The 11086-nt window shown below is 35.6% G+C and overlaps 1 pseudogene; it reads right to left on the reverse strand.

The window, feature by feature from the left end:
• Positions 1-975: 975 nt before the first annotated feature.
• LOC130415450 (H-2 class I histocompatibility antigen, Q10 alpha chain-like) lies at positions 976-9243 on the reverse strand (annotated as a pseudogene).
• Between the last annotated feature and the right edge of the window lie 1843 nt (positions 9244-11086).

Raw genomic sequence — 11086 nt, forward strand, 5'->3', positions numbered from 1 at the left:
TATGTACAGTAACCATTTTCGAAACAAAAATCCACCAAAATCTTCCAGCCCGTTATAAAAAACACTTCAAATCCACCATTATATATCCTCATATCCAATCAATTCATTTTCATTATTAAGTTTATAATGATTATTAATTCATGTTTTTATCAGCTAAAAGTCTGTTTGTATAATAGTAAAATGTTATATTGTGTCATTTAATAAAATAAAGAGTACAGACAGACCCCACTATTGGTTTTGGCAATATTATTTACTGTTATTTTTGGCAACATGGCATTAAGCAGCATATACGCATATTCAGTATAAAAGTGTTACTACTTTTAAATTAATATAATTTATTTTGTATTATTCAAATCTACTTTATAAACCACTGATGTCACGCTTGGATGTGGGTGGGGTTGGCTGTCGACGTGTGACATATACTAACTAAAGTGTGTATATAGTTATTGGCAACTTCACACTTTATAGATTTTAATTTGTGTCTTTATTTTGGTCACTTGTGTAGTTATCTCATAAAGCTTAGTTTATGGGATTAAGAATTTTGTCTTGGGAATGTCTAATTCTTTATTTACTCTGATTTTGAGATAAAATTTGGAAAGAAGCTCTTTTAACCAATGTAAAAAAAGTCCAACCTTCTAACTCACCCAGAGATGGAATGAACAACTAAATTATAATATATTTTATAATGCATTTCATTCATACTCAAAGTGCTATAACAGCAAAATGGTTATATACCAGTCATGAATAAAATAACAATAAGCACATACGAACGATTGAAATCTTGGTATTAATAACATTGTTTAATACTTCTAAAGCATTTAATATTAAATATTTGAAAAACATATTGCTCCAATAGGAAATACATTTTATTTTATTTGTGTTAAAAAATAGGCCTAACAGATTTTCATGGATCTGCCGCTTGTTTTCTATCTGAACTTAAAACATGACACCAAAATAAACAAACAAACAACAACATTGTAAACATGACAGCTTGTTTATTTATTTTTAGCAGGGCTGATGATGCTTGAATTTTACAGTAAACACATTAATACTTTTTACACAGAAACAAAATCTGTTGGACTAACACAAATCATATGCACATCGTCTAGACACAGTGATGTTATGATTACTCATCATAATTTATGTTCAAGACGCCCAATTAATGTTTGTTAAATAAACATGATTTTTATTTTTAAGTTTCATATTTTGATTAAAGTTCTAAACTGGAATCTTTTTAAAGATTTTTGTTGAACAATGCTTTTCTAAACAATGGTTACCGCAACATTTAGAAATAAAATAAACTCAAAATTTAAATCTCAATGATTTCAGTCTTTTGAAGAACACAAAGAATATTCACCATAAATAGCGTTATGCAAAGCATGCTGGGAAATATGTATCCTCTGCACAGTTTAAACAATACTATTTTAACACAACACAAATCATTCATGTACTTTTAACATGATTTAAACTTTTTGGCAAGAAGCAAAAATGCATTTGTTCAGTGTACAAGACCCTGTCAAACACTGTCCAATGTTGTGCTCAAACTTGCTGACCACACAACAGTTTCATTATACATTGCAATGAGACAATTAGGAACAAATGATGCACTAATGGTGACATCAAAATAAACATGTTAAAATACAACTTTAAAGCTTAAAAGCATTCACAAAGCTAGAAAGTATAACACGATGTAACACAACTCACTTTATAATAACTGAAATGTTGTGACCTAAGTGACTGGGTTGTATGTTTTGAGGCACTTCTTTACAACTTGTGTAGAAAAATTGTTTTCAATTTACCAAATGCTAAATTTTCAATGCAAAAACTTCATTATTACTTTATAGTTAAAGATAGCTAGCTGAAGCTCTTCTATGTAACTGCTTAACAGCTTCTAAGCTTGCCAAAGTGCAACAGATCCAACACAATGTTTTGTGAGGAGTTTTCTCTTCTGAAAATACAGCAGGAGAGAGCAGAAAGGGTATTTTTTCTTCCTTCCTGTGGGACACATTGAATCTTTGATTAATATCACATTGAAATGTCACGATGGGATTTATTGATCAAACACTGAAATACCAAAACACTGATGCCACATTAGACATTTAATATCTGTGAAATCTTACCATTCATAAGCTGCACTAGACACGGTCTGAGGAAAAAGAATAGAAAAGCAAAATAATGTTCGGAAACATTCATCAATCACAAACATCAATGGAATTTATAAATAACATACTTTAATAAAACAGCAAGTTTCTAGAAGTAAAATGTAAACATTCATTGTGTGCATTACTCCATTCCTCTGTGGTGACAGAAGCCGTTAACATTTACATCTTTACTATTTTATCACAGGTGAAGTTTTACAGAGTTTTTACGTAAAGTTTCTCTGGGAGATATTTTACATGTATGTGTGATACAATAAAATTAAGTTGAGTTTGCTATTACTTCCCCTCCATGAATTATGATATTGGTCTAAATGATACCCACATTTAAACATCTAAAATCTTTGTATTTCGGTCGGTCATAGCACTGAAATGTTTAACCAGATTGATTGTTAAAATGTCAGGGTTCTGCCTCATCTTGTCTTAGGTTGGTCTTGTGGCAGACCAGGACGGGATCCCATGTTTCATGTAGCGAGAGATGTTTTGGCCCTTGAGGAATGCAATACTCTCTCTCTGAGTCTCATCTGTGTTTCCCGCCCTTTGGTCTCATTATTGCTTGTTAATTTACATTTACATTTACATTTATGTATTTGGCGGACGCTTTTATCCAAAGTTACTTGTTCATGACCCACACCTGTCCCCTCTTAATTTTGTTCCCATATATTGATCTCGTGTCTCTTGTCTTGTGCTGGTTCATTGCCTTTGTTGTGTCATCCGTGGTGAGTCACTGTGCCTTGTATAGTCTAGTTTATTGTAGTTTTATGTCTAGTGTTAGTGTTAGTCTTGTTAGTCCATGTTCCTTTATGTAATGCCCTCGTGGGTGTTTGTTTTTCTTCGTTATTATTTATTATTAAAGTCTGTTAACCCCCTACCCGCTGTCTGCACTTGGGCCTTTTGTCTGTGTCCTCACCACCCACATCTCTGACATATCTTTTAGAATAATTATCCCCATATTTATACTTTATCTTATTTTCCTTTGTTTAATCACACTTATAACACTAGTGTAGGAGGTTTGTAACAATTGTGGCTTCTAAAGCCAAACTATACAGTCAGGTCCATAAATATTGGGACATTGACACAATTCTAACATTTTTGGCTCTATACACCACCACAATGGATTTCAAATGAAACGAACAAGATGTGCTTTAACTGCAGACTGTCAGCTTTAGTTTGAGGGTATTTACATCCACATCAGGTGAATGGTGTAGGAATTACAACAGTTTGCATATGTGCCTCCAACTTGTTAAAGGACCAAAAGTAATGGGACAGAATAATAATCATAAATCAAACTTTCACTTTTTAATACTTGGTTGCAAATCCTTTGCAGACAATTACAATCTGAAGTCTGGAACGCATAGACATCACCAGACGCTGGGTTTCATCCCTGGTGATGCTCTGCCAGGCCTCTACTGCAACCGTCTTCAGTTCCCACCTGTTCTTGGGGCATTTTTCCTTCATTTTTGTCTTCAGCAAGTGAAATTCATGCTCAATCGGATTCAGGTCAGGTGATTGACTTGGCCATTGAATAACAGTCCACTTCTTTCCCTTCAAAAACTCTTTGGTTGCTTTTGCAGTATGCTTTGGGCCATTGTCCATCTGCACTGTGAAGCGCCGTCCAATGAGTTCTGAAGCATTTGGCTGAATATGAGCAGGTAATATTGCCCCTTGTTTCTTCGCTAGTCTCCCATTAGTGTTTCATATCCGTCACCTGTCTCCCTTCAATGTTTAGTATTTTCACCTGCCCGTCTCCGTCGCTGTGCAATCTCCCCTCGTTATCTTGTCCCTATTTAGTCCCTCTGTTTTGCCTCACTCCTGGCCGGTTCATTGTGTTTGTGTTTGTTATTCATTGCATTGAGTTCTTGTATTGTCTTTTCGAGACTTGCCCCGAGTTAACCTTCCTGAGTTTTTTAGGATTTACCGTTTTGTGGATTACCCAGTTCCAGTTTTCCGCATTGGATGTGTTTCCTGCCCGAGAGTTCGTCTCTGGATTTTATGTTCTGGATTTATTTATTTTCTGTTTTGAGAGTACGAGTCTCTGTTTTGCCCCATCGTGTGTTTTGTTTTTATTTAAATAATTGTAAACAAAGTATCTTTGTTACCTCCACCTGCCTGCATTTGGGCAATTACTTCATTACTTGCACAATGCTTCATTGATGAGGTGGTATTCTTAGGATCATGAGCAGTTCCTTTCCTTCTCCATATTCTTCTCTTCCCATCACTCTGCTTCAAGTTAATCTTGGTCTCATCTGTCCATAGGATGTTGTTCCAGAACTGTGAAGGCTTTTAGATGTCGTTTGGCAAACTCTAATCTGGCCTTCCTGTTTTTGAGCCTCACCAATGGTTTACATCTTGTGGAACCGTTGTCTTCCGGGTCTTTTGGTGTTGCTGAGCTCACCACTGCGTTCCTTTTTAAGAATGTTCCAAACAGATGTTTTGGCCACGCCTAATGTTTTTGCTCTCTCTCTGATGGGTTTGTTTTGTTTTTTCAGCCTAATGATGTCTTGCATCACTGATAGTAACGGCTCAGTTGATCTCATCTTGACAGTTGAAAGCAACAGATTCCAAATGCAAATAGCACACTTGAAAATGATTTCTGGACCTTTTATCTGCTCATTGTAATTGGGATAGTGAGGGAATAACAAACACCTGTCCATGGAACAGCTGAGAAGCCAATTGTCCCACTACTTTTGGTCCCTTAACAAGTGGGAGGCACATATGCAAACTGTTGTAATTCCTACACCCTTCACCTGATTTGTATGTAAATATCCGCAAATTTAATCTGACAGTCTGCAGTTAAAGCACATCTTGTTCGTTTCATTTGAAATCCATTGTGGTGGTGTATAGAGCCAAAAATGTTAGTATTATGTTGATGTCCCAATATTTATGGACCTGACTGTTTATTGATGATAAACTATTTACGATTTTACGAGACCAAAAATCGAGCTTTAATGTATGGATGAGTTAAGTTATTGGAAGCCATTTAAAGCATACTTACCATTTTCATTCATACTCTCCTGGGAGCTTTTCGCACTGTTCTCTGATTGGCTCGAGTTCCCTGTTGGTGAAACAGAATGTCAAGTAGTGACAACAGTGGTCTGATCCTTACCATACTTGACAAGAGATACAGTGAAATATTGCCACTGAAAATGTTTCATCTATACAGGCCATAGTCAATGACAAAAATCTTAATTCGCATTTATGTGTAAAGAGGAAATAGATGACATATTCACCAGAGTCACCATCTGCGCCGGCTCCTTCACCTATGAAGAAGATAAGTATCATTATTGATCACATGTCTCTCATCCTTTACCACAGTGCCAAGTGATGCTGAACTCATGAACCTTTCAGTTGTAACACTGTCAACAGTAGACCTCTCTACACCTGACTATTGGTGAATAAGCACCTGTACATCTAAATGATATCTGAACTAATGGACAACACGTCTAAAACACGCTTACCAGACTTGCCCGACAGCAAAGCTCCATTCTCTCCAGGTTTATGTCCATTGTTGTTTGGTGCTTCAATAGACAGTAGGATAACTGTGTCGTTGTTTGCTGTGAAAACAAAAATAAAATGTCCTGAATAAGTGCAGAAGCACAGTACATACAGTTTATTGGTTTTGTATTAGTTCCAATACTCTTCTTTTTATGGGTGAACTATTCATTCCAGTATAAGTTTTCTCCAAACCTTAGTGCGTTTGGATGCACAAAATAAGGACTATCTATCAAAAATCAGCTTAAAAAGAAACCATCATCGATTGTCTTTTTAGTAATTAAAAATGCAGCAGGAAAACGGTCAAAAGCTGTATTTTTATATCTCTACTCGTGTCCGCAGTATCAGCATTTGCACCATAGTTCTTCATTTTGACATTTCTACATCAACTACATGAATCAAGAGCAGACTTTTATGCGTTATTTTACTATTACTTCGCTTAAAGGCGTTTACATGCAGCGCGTAATCACAGTAATCAGTTTTTTTTTCTCGATGGAAGTTTTGGGTTCCTCACCACCGTTTGCATATTGTTTTGCACTATCTGCCTGGCCGGGGGGGCTGCTTTAGAATTCATACTTGTATTCAATGTGTCTCATGTACAGCTGCTTTGTAACAATGAAATATGTAAAAAGCGCTATATAAATAAAGTTGAGTTGAGAAATAGGCAAAAAAATACATCTGCCGAGCGGGTTTTGCTTACGCTGTTTATGAGTTTTCCCCGATAAAATAAAAGCGTTTACATGACTTTCACGTTGTCAGCTTAATAAGCACAATTGGAGTAAGACTGTGCATGTAAACGCACTCACTGTCCATTTAGAAATCTGGTTTGACTATGAATTCAGACAGTATGAAATGGAGGGTGATGGAAACCCCTTAAACATTTTGCCACTGAAATAATATCACAAGGAAGAGTCGTCTCAGGCAAAATGCAGTGAACTGTTTTACACACGGCACATATTACACTTCTTTCTTTCGACAATATGTACAACTGACATTTGATGGACATCCAATTAAACATCGAACATAATCAATGACACGTCTTAAACAAGGTTACCAGATTTATTAGGCAACAAAGCTCCATTCTCTCCAGGTTTAGCTACATTGCTGTTTGGGGCTGCAGCCGGGGGAGGAACATTAACTTGAGCTGTTCTGTTCAGTGTGTTGTTTGCTGTGAAGACAAAACAATATGTCATGTATAAGTGTAGAGACAGAACAAGACCCCTCTGTGTCAGACCACACATTTCAAACACATCAACACTGCTGACATATGTCTGTACATTGCGGCAGGTTCTCTTGTTTAAATTGAACTATTGTTAACACATTATTCATAATATAGTTTACAATATGATCTGTTTTTTTTCAGGTGTATCATAATCTGGTGAAGCACCCACCCTTAAATTAAACAACAGAGAGTAAGCGTTTTTATATTGTTTCACTTCAGTTCACTTCACTCTAAAGTTACTTTCCATTCTGACATTAAAAACTAATTTGTCTTTTAAAGCGAATTAAAAAACAGAAATCTGTGATTTGATACTGACCTGATCTTCTCCTGTAAACATATAAGCCTATGCCTGCCGCAACAAAAAGTAATGTGACCACAACTCCGATCACCACTTTACTCCACAGAAAACCCCCTTCAATGCAGTCTGTCCATTTTCCATCTGCAAAAAAGGAAAAAATAATGATGTCTGTGTAGAATGCAACAAATGGACTTTAGTTTCATAAAGTTTAAATCATGTACATCCTACGAATACAGATTCTTAAATTTATAAATCATATCTTTCTATCATCTTACCCCATACTTTGATTTCTGGATTTTTAAGGGTAATGTGATTAACAAAACAATCATAATCCGCTTTTTCATTCTCCATGATCAACACACTCTTTCGCAGCTGGTACGTTCCATCATGGTTTGGTCTGACTCCTGAGGATTCCATTTCATTTTCAGTCAGGGATGTGCGATACTTCCTAATAAACACTTCCACATCTTTGGGGTAGAAGCCAGTGGCCAGACAGGTGAGCTTCAGCTTGTTTTTGTTACTCTGGCACCTTCTTGCAAACACATAAACCTCTGGTGGAGCTGAGAACACAAGAATCAGTTTATGAATCAGTTCCAGCACTATGAAAGCGGAGAATCATGTTTATTTAAATGTATTTACTTACAGCTTTTTCTGAGTTCCTCTTGTCCATATTCTCTGAATTTATCGAGCCAGTTCACACACTCTTTCTCCAGGTAGCCCTTGGTGTACTGGTTCAGGATGGGCATATTATCCCATTTCACTTTGGTGGCGACAGCGGCATCAACTGGAGCAACCCACTGTGAAACCTTATCGTCAAAAGAAAGGAAGTCGTCGCCATCATAGCTGTACTGATCGATGCCCCTATAAATGTTGTTTCATTTACTTTTCCATTAACTTCACAGCCGTGTCTCCACTGAAGAACATGAACATCTAAAACAAGACAAATATAGAGACAAATCAAAATGTTGCTTATCTAATAAAAACAGAAATAATACACATGTGACATGAGTAAATGTAACTACATGCTAAACGGCATTAAACTCTCTCACCTGAATGATTGTGTCTCATCCGCTCCATCAGAATGTTGACATTCACATTAAACCACTGCTCTTTGCTCTTTCTGGATTGGGTGCCTTTTTCCCAGTAATCCGCTGGCATTTTCTCTTTCATCCACGACTGTTTAGGAATCTTTTTCTGATCCTTGTTATTGTAATAATCAATCTGTCGGTCATCCAGTAAACCCATAGCAGTGAATTCATAGATGCCCGGCAGATTCACTGGTTTGGACAAAGCTGTGTACATGTAGTACAGGGAATGTGTCTCTGTAATAACAGAACAACAAATGCCAAGAGAAGAAATACAATGATTTATAATAAAGAAAGTCTGAGTGACAGGACAACATTTAATAACAGAACCAGTTCAAACATCATCTAAAGAAGTTGAACTTTGTTTAAAATGCTGACAAGAATAAGTTCCTGCTGAACAAACTATTCTTACAATGTCTGTTCATCCAGATTACCTTTCAATAATAACTGACTATTTTTTAATTAAAACAAATAATTAAAAAAGTCGCAACATCCCTGTTTCATATTGTAATACAGCTAACAGTGAAATATGTCCGGATGTCACACAATACCGTTAGATCATATTTATTTTTAACGGCCTGAACTGGTCACTGTGAGAGTTCATGAAGCAAATTTATATATATTTACATTTCATATAATAACAAAACATGTCATATATCGTGTAATTTGATGTTTATGACATACATTTATACAATTCAAGTCCAAACACGTTTTAGCGGAAGCATGTTCAACTTTACTTTCGTTTTCTCACAAAGCGACATAAACGCATCTTACCCGCTTGAACCGACATCAGAGTCCCGACATGAAGAAACACTCCGAGCAGAAGAAAACTCCTCGAGATGACAACAGCGTCCATTGTTTTAAACCTTCTGTGTGACTTTAATAATGTTTGTATCGCCCGTCGTCGATGTTTTGTTCGATGTCAAAGTCAAGTTACTGGCAGGAAATGGCGGAGTTTGTGTTTAACCAATAAAAAAACGGAAACCTTGTCATCATCATCACCCACACTGTGACCACACACAGCTGAACTAGCTCATAACTAATAAGGTCACAGCAGTCAAATGTCATTATGCAGTTGACCAAACTATAAAGTGTTGATCTCTGTTGAGATTTATTTTTTACTTTAATTGAATAGCGTTTAATATTTTATAGCTATGTGCTCAAAAAGTTTAGGAACCAGAGAAGCGTCATAAACGTCATGACGTTCTGTTGGGTGGGTCGTATGTCTCCCTTAAAGAGTCAGCCGTCTTGAATTTACCTTGATGCGGGGAAGTTTCAATAGGGAACACAGTTTAATTTGATTTAAAATCAGCCTTGATTTGGAGTGTAAGGCAAAGTTTTTGGTTAAATAATTTTTTATTGAATTTCGATAAATAGTCTTAAATTAAACATTTGTAAAATGTGCACAGTGAATATTCCAAGGAATATAACTTTAGATGTTGTTGAATCTTACAGGTGAAATGTTATTAGCGGGTTTCCTGGATTGATTACATTTCCCATAATGCATGTTTGCCCGGGACACTGACGGTTTGTTGTGCGATACTGTAAAATTTGGTACCGATCCGATACCAAGTAAATGCAGGGCAAGTATTGCTGATACCGATAACAATACTTTTAGAAGCATTCACTTGAATTTACATTTACTTGTGGATGAAATGTCATGATTTATCAGATGAATGCATCTTTATTTAGCTAACTCTGAATACATTTTCATGACCATTAAAACATTTTGTGATTTGTGCTCTTAATGTGCCTATAGGCTAATTAATCATGTAGATGTTAAAACACGGGACATAGTTTACACTATAAATATATTTGTTTAGTTATTTATTCCTGTAATAGAATTTGCAAGCATGAACTTTGCACCAAATTATTACTGGAAAATAGTCACAACAACAGATTAACAGAACAGAAAACCGATATATAACAAAACAATTTGTCCCTATCCTAGAATTACTTCTCTAGTTTTAAACAAAAACAAAGTGCACAAAATTATTACTGAAGAACAAAGCTTTTAAAACTGCTTTCCGTTTTTGATCAGTGTGACACAATAATATAAATTCACAATATGTAATATGTAATTATACAAATTAAATTTCCCTTTTATTACATTTTTAGGTGAATTTATAAACAAAGTGCACACAATTGTTTGAGAAGCAAAGTAAATAAAGTGTTTAATTAATAAAGTAATTTAAATATTTGGCTTTTAACCCCCAAAGGCCCACTGCCATACACTGCAGTTCGCAGTCTTTTATTCTTTTATTCTGCTGCAGCTGCGTCTGCGTGCTTCCGCATGATGCTCACCAGTCCTGTGTTTCTATTTCTTTGTAGGCTCAAATGTGTGGTTGTGAGATCATCACTAAATCATTTTAACACTTCAGGGTAGGATGTAGGCTATTATGAAATAATGTTTTTTAACAATTTTTATGCATTTCCGCAATCATTCTTTTGCTATTTCTTTAAATAATTTTTATCTCAACTGTGGGGTCCACAGTTGATCACTTTAACCCTTTATTAATACTTTTTTAAAACATCAACACAACTTTAATGCTTTGCTTGTTAATAAATAACTAAAATTAGTGTAAAATGAATGTTTTTGATAGATTTTTAAACTTTTTGAACTGTTATTCACTTTTTAAATTTGATTTATCATTATGTATTATTTAAAAAATGTTTTGAACATCAGCATATCATTTTTGTGCTCAGATATCCGACTACAAGGAGTGCTACAGAGAGTCAGCGTTTCACCATCACAGGTGCCAATAGGTGAGTTTTGTAAGTTGTGTTCTAGGACATCAGAACAGACTAAATCAAATATCTGATGTGTTGTCAA

The sequence above is a fragment of the Triplophysa dalaica genome, chromosome 25 (genome assembly GCF_015846415.1).
Source record: "Triplophysa dalaica isolate WHDGS20190420 chromosome 25, ASM1584641v1, whole genome shotgun sequence".
Taxonomy (NCBI): Eukaryota; Metazoa; Chordata; class Actinopteri; order Cypriniformes; family Nemacheilidae; genus Triplophysa; species Triplophysa dalaica.